We start from the raw sequence: 13,718 nt of genomic DNA, 5'->3' as shown, positions 1-13,718 counted from the left end.
GAGCGTAAATATTCATACAATGCGCTCTAATAGGATTTATGTATGTTGTAGCTAATGAACTAACGCATCGGAACAAACCTATTATTGATTTCTGCACGGTGAAATAATCGGATAATTGAAATTATTGGTTCACAAAAATTGATCTTTTCTGATTGATAGAACGGAAATGGGCAATTACGACGAAGTAGCGCTCCCTACCCAACCATAAAACTTACCGTTACAATCAAACGGGAAACAATTGAATGTTCATAAAATTTTAGTGTTTAATTATGCAATACAAATCCAAGTTATAGATCATAAAATTTATGGTTGAATTGATTTTTACAATGAATTCACTAAGTTGTTTAGTATCTCCATTATAAAAAAAAAAAAATCCTCGAACAAATCCTAGGCTTTTACCAAATATATAATATTAACAATTGGCAAATCAAAGTTGGCACTCGTGCAGAATAGAAAAACTATGAGATGGATGATAATTTCAAAATTTTTCACGGTGAGGTAGGGGAATTTACGTATTCTCGTCAATCTAAGCAGCGTCCGAACTTCTATTAGCGATTTCTCAGCGTCACACACATACATGACAGGTTTGTTTGTTGACATTTATCTGCTGCTTGCTGTTCTATTAATTCCAATCGACAGAATTGATCAAAACGGGTTGAACATGTTTTTACAACGCTCCAAACTTCTCAGGTGAGAGTGACTATTGTCGGCAGTCTCTTTTTCTTCGGCACCCTTTCCATTTGAACTGCGTGTTAACCAGCTGTTCTATTATCGGCAACTCGAAATCAGCCGTATTTTGTAGTATGTATATTTCATTTAAAGAAAAATATGGTATAACAGGAATTCACAGTCGTAAAAATGTAATCAGATTTAAGCTGAAAAGGTAAGGAATCGGCTTAATACATTCAGCGAAGAGTTTTGATGGGAAAATACAGTGAAATAAACGTTTCAATTTCGGTTGCCGAAAACAGTCAATGGGTGCCGAAGCCATAATTTACCCTATACGAGTGCAATCTCAAAATGATTTTATTTTGCAAATGGAGCATTTTATTTCATAGTTCTTCTGATCGAAGTAGGCCGCGCGATTGAAATGACGTGTTTTGATTTTGCTAAACAAAAAGTCTCTGTGTTTTTATGGTTTTTATCAATTTGAACGATTAAAAAAAACTCTAAAATTGATTGTGTAAAAAAAAAAAAGATCTTATTCCGGATTTGTATCTGAAGGACGAAAAGTGGAAGAGGCTGATAGGCAAACAGAAGGTCATCAAGATGGAGTGAATCAAGCGCCATCCGGGAAGTTGAAGCATTTGAGTAAGGGTTGGTCGCCGGTAAGGGCCAGTAAGTGCTGCCAGCAAATGAATCAAGAGGTATTCGAAACCAAATTGGTAAGAAATGTCCATTCAAATCGATTTAATACATTTGAATAAATTTCAAAACTATATACGAAATAATATAATATTAAATAATATTTTTGAATCTGGAAGTGTGTTTATGATACCATTATCCATTTGATAAAGGTAGAGTGAACATTAGGGTGTTTCATTTTGAAAAAAGTGATGAATTTTTGATAGGCCACCCTCCAGTTCGATTCATAGCCCCAAAATATGAACCTGTGCAAAAAATGGTAAAGATTGATGAAGGTTTAGAGGTCGCGCCAATGATTTGGATTTTGTATGGAGATTTTGGTGAATTAGTATGGGAAATTATTGATTTTCGTTTACATTGCTCTAACTTTGGTTGTAGTTGTCCAAACGTTGAAAAAAAAAAATATGTGGTTGTCATGACAATGATCAACAAGCCTGTTGTTGTTGCGATGAAATTGGCGTTGTTGCCTTGTACATATTCATCTGTCAATTTACCCTATTTTGCCATTTTTTCACATTTTTATAATTCTTGATACGCTGCAAAACTGAGCTTAGCAACTGTAGGCTTTTTGTTTATTGCCATAGCAATAACATACTAAATTTTTTCGACATTTGGACAAGTAGAAGCAAAGTTATAGCGATATAAGCGATTTTTTAAATTCTTCCATAGTAATTCCCATACAAATTTCAAATCATTGGCGCGACCTCTAAACCTTCATCAATCTTTACCAATTTTTGCACAGGTTCATATTTTGGGGCTATGAATCGAACTGGAGGGTGGCCCATCAGAAATTCATCACTTTTTTCAGAATGAAGCACCCTAGTGAACATGCGGGGCTTATTGTTAGTAAAAGTGACCTCGGAGTGGTCGTGAATTACCAGGCATTCTGAAATGGGTCACTGGAGCTGCAATAGAGCTAACACCTTCTAACTCCCGGACTAAACCTGCTTTAATTTAAGGGTAATAAAAAGCAGTTTTCTTCCATAATAACACTGCCGGACAGTGGGGGTTAGATTGTACACACACACACACACACACACACACACACACACACACACACACACACACACACACACACACACACACACACACACACACACACACACACACACACACACACACACACACACACACACACACACACACACACACACACACACACACACACACACACACACACACACACACACACACACACACACACACACACACACACACACACACACACACACACACACACACACACACATCATCACTTTCATAGTTCTTCTATTCTCCACGAGTGCCAACTTTGATTTGCCAATATGATCCACTCTTTCGCTCAGCTGGCGAACCAAATTTTTAGCGATGAAAGCGCCTCTGTGGGCAAAAAGGCTACCAACCCTGGCTAGATAACCTAACCTGACCATGGAATGGAGTAAAGCGAAATGGAACGATGAAAAATGGAACGCAGACAGCAAATTAGGCTCGCAGAAATACGCTTTTCTGATGCTTATAGGATTACTAGAAGTTCAAATCAAAAATGAACCCTGTTGCTGGGTTTAACCCTAATTCGAATAAACATTGTTGAGCATATATATCGTTCCCCCAAACGTCATTACCTCCCTTTCAACTCGGGGCAACATGACAGCTTCAGTATATTGCCAGTGTACCCCGACAATTTGGTGCTCGTGGTTCTGTCAAACTCACAAATTCCAGAAGTTTCATCTGAATAGGGCGAATTTGGAAATGATGTACAGTAAATAAAATTAATGTTTAAAATCCATCTTATTGTCGCGTGCCAACCAAAACGGACACGCGACGTCCAACGTAAAAATTAACATTAACGCCATAGGAACTCCAGTGATGCCAGCAAGAAATGTCGTTTTGATTCTCAGTAGTATGCGTATTTGAGCAGTACAGAACCAAAAGCTGAAACATATGATTTGTAAAACAAAATTATATGATTGTCATCGAATTTATTGGAACAAATGAGTATTGATCAAGGCTATTGTTATTATAGTCGATGATGACCAAAGATGATTGGTTTTGCAACGAGTAAGAGCGTACTAATTATACTCAGCTAGTAATGCAAAATGTATAATTTGATGGGTCGATAGGTAGGGTCCAGGTGTGGGAGCTGCCTTCCTGGCACGTCGGTAGCATTGGTGCTCAGCACGGAAAACAAGATCGACGGAAAAAACAAACCAAAGGAAAAAAAAAGAAAAAATTTGAGGTACACGCTTAAATTAGTACAACGTCGTACTTTGTACATCTGTCGAAGGCCTTAATATATTTAAGCTAAATATGTGATATATTGTCCAATTTGACTAAATTTTCATTTTTTTGCGACAACGGATCTACGACCATTCTTCAAAACTCAATTTTAGCTGATATTTTAGAAAATTCTGATTAACAACCACTTCACTTATATGATTACTAAATTTTCCAGAGTTCAGTTCTTCATGGTATTTGAGTTGTCATAGTGACTATTTCCATAACTGTGTAACTAAATAATAGAACATACAAACTTATGACCCATCTGTTTTTTGAAGCTTTAACGTGTGTAACAAAAGACAAGCACTTAATTTTTATTAAGGGGAACCTTTATTTAGATTTAGATAATATAATTTTATTTATTTTGTCAATTTTATATGGATTTACAAAATGTTCGTCTTCACCCAGCTACTCACCGCAAAATATTTTTTTTTGCGGAAGGAATTCTTAATGCCTCCTATGTTTTCGACATATTCCTCAAGGCGAAGTTTGAAATAAAAATCGATACACAATTTTATCAATATATTGCGATGATTTTTTACTGCATCCTGCTCCAAAATATGTCCTGTTACAAAAAAACATGTTGATGAAAGCTGCAGATGCTTATAGGATGCTATTTTCAAGCCGTTCAAAAAATTTCCCAACGTTGGAATTTTTGTGGTGATTAATTAGTATTTTCAGTTTAGTTCCGGAAATCTTGCTTGATATGCATATATAAGAACACACAAGAACATAGAAACACGGGAAAGTAAACTCTTTTTATTCATACGGCTCATGGCAAGCCTTCATCGCAAAACTATGGTCAAAACAAATTATCTGAAGCCTGATTAAATTCAAGAGCAAAATAAAATAGAAGACAGCAAAGTTTTTCTAAATTGTCATTTGATTATATAAGAAAATGAACCTTCTTCAATCGGTTTCAATTCGTTTAGATTTATTTCATTTCACCACGAAAATCATAAATTCGCACTATTCATATAGCATGCTTGCCTGTTGTTTGTCATCCACACATGGAGAAACAAAAAGGTGGATTCCCATAGAGAAATGCCATTACAGTGGTGAAGGACAATCCCTTTGTTTACGTTGTGTGGCGACATCTACTATTTGCAAGTGGGTTCGTGAAACTAAGATTATCTGTCATCTTGCCGGGGACTTGCTTATGTTCTACTCATTGAACGAGATACACGCGTTTCTATTCGTCTTCACAAACAATCCGGAAGTTTTGCAATTACGCTGTGGATACAGCAGTTTTGGCGACGAGAACGGAGAGAATCCTGCCCAAATTGAGAAGAATTATCATCACGGAAAGGAAGACCGCATCGAAAAGGCGGATTTCGGAGAAGCTTCCAGCGTCGGACGAGCGGATACCAGATTGAAGGAACGTGTGGTAAGCGGCCATCTAACCTCACTAGCGTTACAAAACGGGGCCCTTCCGAACTGCACTAGTGGTGTATTTTATGTCGAAGTGTGCGTGAAACTACGAAACTGCTGCTGATGTTGTTGTGTTGGTGCACAAAAGACTGCTGTCAGGATGAGTGTTCCCGCGAGTGTTGCTGTTACAGTTGCACCCAACTTTGTCATGGAACCTTTCGAAAAAGACAAATGCAAATGGGCGAGATGGGTGAAGCGACTCGAAGGAGGATTTCGTATGTTCAATGTTGCGGATGACCGGAAGAAGGACTACTTGCTGCATTACATGGGAGCAACAACGTACGAACTGCTTTGTGATCATATTACACCTGTAGAACCGGAAACGAAAACATATCAAGAATTGGTGACGATTTTGGAAGCATTTTTCAACCCCGAACCCCTCGAGATGGTCGAAGTATGGAAGTTTCGCACACGGACGCAGAAGGAGGGAGAAAGCGTGATGGAGTTCGTTACGGAGTTGCAACGTAACGCAAAATCTTGCAAGTTTGGTGAATATCTACAAAATGAGTTGCGGAACCAACTGGTGTTCGGGCTGCGGTCGAAACGGATTCGTTCACGGTTGATCGAGGAGAAGAAATTGACGTTTAATAAAGCGAAAGAACTTGCTGTATCCATGGAGGCATCGGGAGAAGGAGCGGAAGTTTTCGAAAGAAAAGTACACGATGTCAACTACACCGAGAAGCGGGCGGCTCCCCCAGGATTGTCTAAGGTAACTAACAATACTAAAGCTAAATGTTTTCGATGTGGTAATGAAAATCATCTTGCAAGTGCCTGTCGTCATAAAGAAACTGTCTGTAATTATTGCAAAAAGACAGGGCACCTACAGCGGGTTTGTCTGAAGTTACAGTCCGTGTCTCATACGAAGGGACAAATGTTTTCGAAGAAGAAAATGCAGACAAATTTGATTAATGAGGGTAGCGATAAGGAAGAAGTTGAAAATGAGTCCGAAGTAGAAGAAGTTCTTACCCTTGAAATTTGTAAAGTCGATAATTCTAAATCTCTGTCAAAAGTACTTCTACCATTGCTTATTAATGAAAAAGCCATTCAGTTTGAAGTTGATTGTGGATCACCTGTTTCACTGATGAGTCTGGTCGATAAGAAGGCTTACTTGAGTGATGTGCGTTTGTTGAAAACCGATGTGGAGCTGATGAGCTATTGCGGAAGCAAAATCAAAGTTTGTGGATATGTGATTGTTACAGTGCAATACAGAAACAGTTCAAATACCTTACGCCTATTTATCGTCGACAGTAATCGTCATCCATTGCTTGGCCGCGAGTAGATGCGCGTGTTGGATGTTGATTGGAACATTGTAATTCGAAATTCGGAGTCTGTGGTAAACACCATTACAGTTCGTAATTCCGTACCGAAAGCTGTAGGACAAATAATTGAGAAGTTTCCAAAAGTGTTTGATTCATCTGTGGGTACGATCCGTAATGTTCAAGCTTCATTGCATTTGAAACCGAACAGCAATCCGGTTTTTATTAAAGTGCGTACGATTCCGTTTTCAATTCGCGATACGGTGGAGAGTGAAATAAAGAATATGGTAGACAGTGGAATCCTGAAGAAGGTTACTCATAGTGCTTGGGCAACACCGGTAGTTCCGGTTATGAAATCTATGAACCGTGTACGTTTGTGTGGAGACTACAAGGTGACAGTGAACAAGTGCCTTTGTGTTGATGAACATCCACTACCGACTATCGACGAGTTGTTTGCGAACATGGCGGGAGGACAAAAGTTTACGAAGCTGGACTTGGCTCAGGCGTATTTGCAGATGGAAGTGCGCGAGGAAGACCGTGAGATTTTAACCTTGAACACTCATCTAGGTCTGTTTCAACCGCCGCGACTAATGTATGGTGTTTCGTCGGCTCCCGCAATTTTCCAACGTGAAATTTCGCAAATATTGAGCAACATTCCAGGAGTATCAGTCTTTCTGGATGACATCAAGATTACCGGTCCTGACGATGAGACACACCTGCGACGACTGGAGATGGTCTTGGAGCGATTGAGTAAATACGATTTACGTTTTAATGTGTCCAAGTGTGAATTCTTTTCTGATTGTATTGAATATTGTGGTTTTGTAATCAACCGGGACGGAATCCATAAGATGAAAGCGAAGATGGACGCTATTGAAGAAATGCCACGGCCTTGTAATCGTGAACAAGTGAGAGCTTTTGTTGGTTTTATCAACTATTACGGACGCTTTATGAAGAATCTGAGTACGCGGATTTATCCTATCAATAACCTGCTCAAGGAAAGTGTTCCGTTCAAGTGGAATGAAGAATGTGAGAAGGCGTTTTTATGGATCAAGAAAGAGATGCAGTCAGATCGGGTATTGGTACATTACGCCCCTAAGTTACCGCTAGTACTAGCGACGGATGCCTCGCCATACGGAGTCGGTGCGGTGCTTAGCCATCTTTATCCGGATGGGACTGAAAAACCAATCCAGTATGCATCTCAGACCCTCAACAAGTCACAACAAAATTATATAATGGTGGACAAAGAAGCTTATGCTATTGTTTTTGGGGTAAAGAAGTTTTACCAATATCTATACGGTCGTAAGTTTATCCTGGTCACGGACAATAAAGCAGTTGCTCAGATCCTGGCACCCCACAAAGGACTATGCAGTGTTTCTCGAATCTTTTATCTATGATATTCGATATCGCCCGTCGAAGGAGAACGCAAATGCTGACCGAATGTCAAGATTGCCTATCAAGGATGCTGGGAACCGAGACAGATTCGAAGAAGTGAATCTAGTGGAGATAAACCAAATCGAAACACTACCAGTCACCGCTAGTGAATTAGCTGAGTTTACCAAGGACGATCAAAATGTGAGGAATCTGCTGCAAGGCCTTAAGGTTGGACGGAAAGTAGATGGAAGTGATAGATTTGGGGTGGATCAAAGTGAGTTCTCCATACAGAGTGGATGCTTACTGAAAGGAATACGGGTCTACATTCCTTCAAAGCTCCGTAAACGAGTTCTGAACGAGCTTCATACGGGACATTTCGGTGTAACAAGGATGAAATCTTTGGCGCGTTCGTATTGCTGGTGGGAGTCTATCGATAGAGATATCGAGGATCTGTCGAGGAACTGTAGTGAATGTGCAGGAGTTCGCAAGAATCCATCCAAGGTGGCTTTACATTGCTGGGAGAGACCATCTGAGCCTTTTCAGCGCATCCATGTCGATTTTGCCGGACCGTTTCTAGGGCTCATCTTTATCGTTATAGTGGACGCATTCACAAAATGGCCAGAAGTCAAAATCCTTTAAGACATGACTACAGATACAACTATTGATCGGCTGCGTGAGTACTTCGTGACGTATGGAATTCCATCGATCATCGTCACTGATCGTGGAGTCCAATTTACTTCGGAACAGTTTCAAGCGTTCATGAAACGAAACGGTATCGCGCATAAAATGGGAGCACCATACCATCCAGCTACAAATGGATTGGCTGAACGTTTTGTTCAGACTTTCAAAGACAAGTTGAAGGCTTTGAAATGCGACAGGAAGGATGTACAGTTTGAACTTCACAAAATCCTAATGGCATATCGGCGTACCGTTCACCCGGTGACTGGGAAATCACCTTCAATGCTTGTGTTTGGCAGGCAAATTAAATCGAGAATTGACCTTATCATTCCTGCAGGCGAAACTGAAAATTTTTTTCGATGAGAGGAAAAAGCCGTCCGAAGCTTTGCGATTGGTGAAAGGATTTCAGCACGAGACTTTCTTGGATCGTCAAAATGGCAATTCGGAATAGTAAGTGAACGATTGGGAAAGCTACATTACAAGATCGAGCTGGATGATGGCCGTCTATGGAAGCGCATGTGGACCAACTTCGGGCAGGCCCTGCCAAGCGTAGCGATGATCAGGATTCGTGTTCAGATAATGAACAGCTGGATCAAAACCGAAGCCGGTTGGAAGCGATGGCTCGTTTTTCAAAACCGTTAGATCCAGAGTCGCAAGAAGAACCCCTTGTTGAAACGGAAACCCTATCGTCATCCAACGCAAACTCACCAGGTCCAAGTCGTTTTATCGAGACACCTCTCAGTGAAACAAATGTTAGTGCCAACTCAGAAGTTGTTACTAAGCCAAATCTAAACAGAACCGTAACTCCTCGTCGATCCACAAGAGTTAGAAGAGCCCCTGTTAGACTAGACCTCTGAACGGCCAGTGTAACTAACATTACTAACCTCTGTTTATATGTTGAAGGACAGTAAGCTAGGCAACAAGTCTATTAAGGGAGGGAGAGTTGCTGGGTTTAACCCTAATTCGAATAAACATTGTTGAGCATATATATCGTTCCCCCAAACGTCATTACCTGTCACGATACAAAACGATCAAATAATAAACCTTCACTTATGTTATACTCATTGAACGAGATACACGCGTTTCTATTCGTCTTCACAAACAATCCGGAAGTTTTGCAATTACGCTGTGGATACAGCACCTGTTAATATGCACAAAGTGGTATAAATATTGCTAAATATCACGTTTTCAAAGTTGGTATACAGGTAAAAAGTGAGGTTTCGTGACGCCACTGATCAGCAAATGTAAAGAACTATCAATAAATTAGAAGAAATATCCAGTGTAAACTGATATGAACTTCCGCAGAAGTCAGAAAAAATTTCCGGATAAAATCCGAAGAAACTTTCAGAATAAGCTAAACAACTCTGTTGGGAGATAAACATCCGGAGATGGAAGAAATTTCCGGGGCAAATCGGAAGAAATTGTCATGGCGGTAGGCTCCTACTCGTATTCAATGACGTTTATATAAGGTCTGGGCCAACAGGCAGCTTGCAGGTGTTAGAAGCAAAAATATTGTAAACATTGCTGAACATACTGCGAACAGATAGCCATACGTCACTGCCAACCAGCGTTGCCAGATTGTTTTAAAGCTTATCGGTATCAAAGGTATTCACAATAGGTATTTACCGGTATTTACTATTTAATTAATTTTATATTTTTCGCCGTTTTTGAAAGCGAAATTTTTTACCATGGTGGCGACTGGGACTTGAGGGGAATTTCTTTGTTTAACGGCTTTCTCAGTCTTAAAACAGTCTTTAATATTTTTTTTCAATTTAATGTTTAAAATTATCATTGTCCTCAAGTGGTGATCAAATCAATTAAATATCATTAAATGCAACCAAAATATGGAAAATCAGCCACAACAACGACTAAACTATTGATAATAACGACAAACAATATTTTAACTTGAAAAACGTCACAACCCATGGCCGAAATGTCGAGCAGATTGCATCGTACACACTTAAACAAAAATCATGTAAATTTAGGTGCTCTGAGACTGACATATACGAGCGTCAATTTTGACTGTTTTATGGTTCAATCAAACGTTCTTTTCGTCGAGCAACGAACTTTTCAGTCTCGGAGCACTTAATATTACATGACCTGTTTGTTTACGTCTCGAACTTTTCCATCACTGATGCCAAAGATGGATTCCGTCACGTGTAAGATTAGGTATTTCTAAGCGTGTAGTCGTTGCAGTGTTTTAATACTGAGAAAGCCGTTAATCAAAGCAAAATTTTAGCTTTCGTACAATGATCGGAAAATTCCGGAAGAAAACTCCGGGGAATGTTTGAATAAGCTTCTGAACGAAGCCGAAAAAACATCCAGAGAAAGGCGGAAGAAACTTCCAAGACACGAATTGAGAACCTTGTGGTGAAAATTTAAATACACTATCGGAAAAAAATCGGATGTCACATCTAAAGGAAGCCAGAAAAGTTTCGGAAACCAGAAGTAAATTTTCAGAAGTAGCCATTTCCAGGGAAAGCTAGAAGAAGCTCGGAAACACCTTCCAATAGAATTCGAACAAAAAACCTTTGGCTTATGGTCAAACTTCCAGAAGAAGACAAAAGAAATTTCTGGGAGAATTAATTGGACTTCCTAGGGAAGACGAAAGAATCTTCCTGGAGACGCTGACAGAAACTTCCTAAGGTAGATTGGAAGAAACATCTGAAGAAAGTCGGAAGCCAGAGCGCTTACGGAACAGTCGAAAGAAACAACTACATAATTCCGGAAGAAAGAGATTCCTAGGGGATGTTCTAATGATCCAGAAAAATTTTCCTGATCTTCATAAAACATTACAAACTCCGATATTACCCTGAAGTTTTCGGAACATTCCTGAAATGCACTTAGGAATATTCCATAATTCCTCGAAATTCCTTGAAAATTCTTGTAATTTTCCTGAAATTAGGGGCTGTTTAGGAGTTCTTTGGTCATCCTCGAAGTGCTCGAAACTTCCCTGATTATAATAAGACTATCGGAATATCTCTTATCATCTTTGAAGGTTTCTGGACAAAATTTCTAAAGTGCTCTCACAATTTTTTTGAATTTTTGTAACATCAGCATTGAAGTTCTCTGATCTTCCCGATTTTTTTTTAAGTTATCGACACTGCCATTAAAAAGCATAGAACTTCCCATAATATTTTCTCACAATGTTCTAATGTTCATGTAACTTCCCTTACGGTTCCTAAATTTGCATGAGCCCCTCAGGACATTGTTGAAGTTTTCGGATATTGCCTGAGTTTTTCGGAACTCCTTTAGAATTTCAGCAATTTCATTAATTAATTGATCTGTCCTGATGTTCTCTGAGCTTCAGTAAAGTTCCTGAAAGCCATTAAATTTCCCTGAAGTTCTTTGGACGTGTGAAGTTTCCAAAATATTTATGATGTTTCCTTAAGTCCACTGGAGTTCGCTGGACTTTTCTGAAATTCCAGGGTTTTCGAATTTAACCAGAAGTTAATGAAACTGTCTTTAATTAATTGAAACTTTTACAAAAGTCTGGACTATTCAGAAGTTTCAGAACTTCTTAAATGTGCCTGCAGCTAGTCCGCAATACAAATCTGATAGCATCCTTGAAGTTCCGGGAAATTTGAAAAAAAAAACTGGCGGGAGAAGATGAAAGAATCATTCGAGCGAAGGCTGAAGAAGCTTCCAAGGTAAGGTGGAAGAAAATTCCAGGAAAAGTTGGATGAAACTTCAGGAAGTTAAAAAATTAATAAAAACTTTCGGAAGTTAAATAAAGTTTAAAACATATTTCTCGATTCCCTAGGAATTACCCTCGGAATTACTAGAATTACGACTATTTCTCGATTGATGGGTATCCAAAAACGGTGAGGAAATGCAAACATGAGTCGAAAGAGGAACAAGCATAAGGAATCTTTAGAGATGATTGTTTAGATTTTTGAAAGCTCAAAAATATGAGGTATTCAAAAAGATACAAGTCTCTCACAAAAAAATTCTCCGAAATTCGAGCGCGGGCAGGCAATAATAATTTTGATTATTTAAAAAAAAAACGGTATAAATCGGTATAAAATCTTAAAAAACGGTATTCTGAGGAACCTTATCTGTATATCGGTATCTAGTTCGGAAATCGGTATAAATACCGATAAATGGGTATATCTGACAACGCTGCTGCCAACAGCTATTTCGTGTAAAAAGATAAACATTGCAATGAAATACGAACACCACTAAACATTTGCTCATTTCCAGCCTCGTTTCCAGCTGGGTGGCATCCCTATCTTGTTTGCCTTGCCTTGAAAAGAGCTAACATCGCTGCGGGCCCGCGAATTGTGGGCCCCACTGACAGCTCATAATTTGTAAACAAATAGAAGATTCAAGCCAGAATTTCAAAAAAGGCGTGACTGATATTATGGATATTCTTAATATTTTTGCTTACATTTTGTGAAAAATAAACTTAGGACTCATAAAATATTATTTTCTGATTTTCTACCACGAAGTCAACCATTTATATGGCATAAAAGGGAAAATAATTTCATTTGATAAAAATAAGACAATTCAATCACGCCATTTTTGCAGTTCACACTGGAATTGTGACGTTTCAGATGTTGGTTTCAATAACATGGCGGCATGTCACAAAGCTGCCTTTACCACAATCAATCCTCTGCCGAGAAGGAGGGTTGCTGAAGCTACCACCATTGTAGGGTTACCATATGGTATCCTAAAGGAGGACATGTCCTCCTTTTTCAAAATTTTTTTCTACATCCTCCTTTTGCCCGAAAATGTCCTCCTTTTTAATAATTGCATTTTTTCCAGTAACATATTTATAAATTGTTTTCAAAGAGCGTTGTTTGCAGAGCATATTTGTTTAATTAAATCAAAACCTCATCTTTTATTGCCAATGCCATTCGATACTGGGATCAGGAATATACTACAGCTGTCAACCTAGACTACATTTAAGCCGGGGGGGTGACACATCTAAATCTCACTTCTAGATACTCGAAAAATCTCGTTCTAGCGAATGAATCTTCGAACAATCTTCTATCATTTTTCGCATCTACTTGCATCGCGCATCAATTTTTTGCAGGAAATCTTCAGAATCGTCATCAATCTGCTTTCTATCTACTCAGCGTGCGCGCAGCTAACGCCAGCAAAACAAAATTTTCCTACATCGTAGGTAGAGTCGCCCCCCTCGATTTAAGCTGTGGTTCATTTGGTGAATTTTCACTTAAAATTGACAGGTAAAATAAACCTGCAGACTTATTTCTGACCGACCAAGAATTAATTTTGACAAAAATTCCTCGAAATTCGGATGATCAACAACATAGAGATTTTCTAACAATACAATATATTTTCGAAGTGTCAAATTTAGGTGAAAATTCACCGAATCTCGATTACGTTTTCGAAGGG

This window comes from Ochlerotatus camptorhynchus, unplaced genomic scaffold (assembly GCF_037179485.1).
Source record: "Ochlerotatus camptorhynchus isolate MF236.1 unplaced genomic scaffold, CSIRO-AGI_Acam_v1.1 ptg000193l, whole genome shotgun sequence".
Taxonomy (NCBI): domain Eukaryota; kingdom Metazoa; phylum Arthropoda; class Insecta; order Diptera; family Culicidae; genus Ochlerotatus; species Ochlerotatus camptorhynchus.
The sequence above is the reverse complement of the archived record's forward strand: the minus strand, read 5'-3'. Positions refer to the sequence as shown.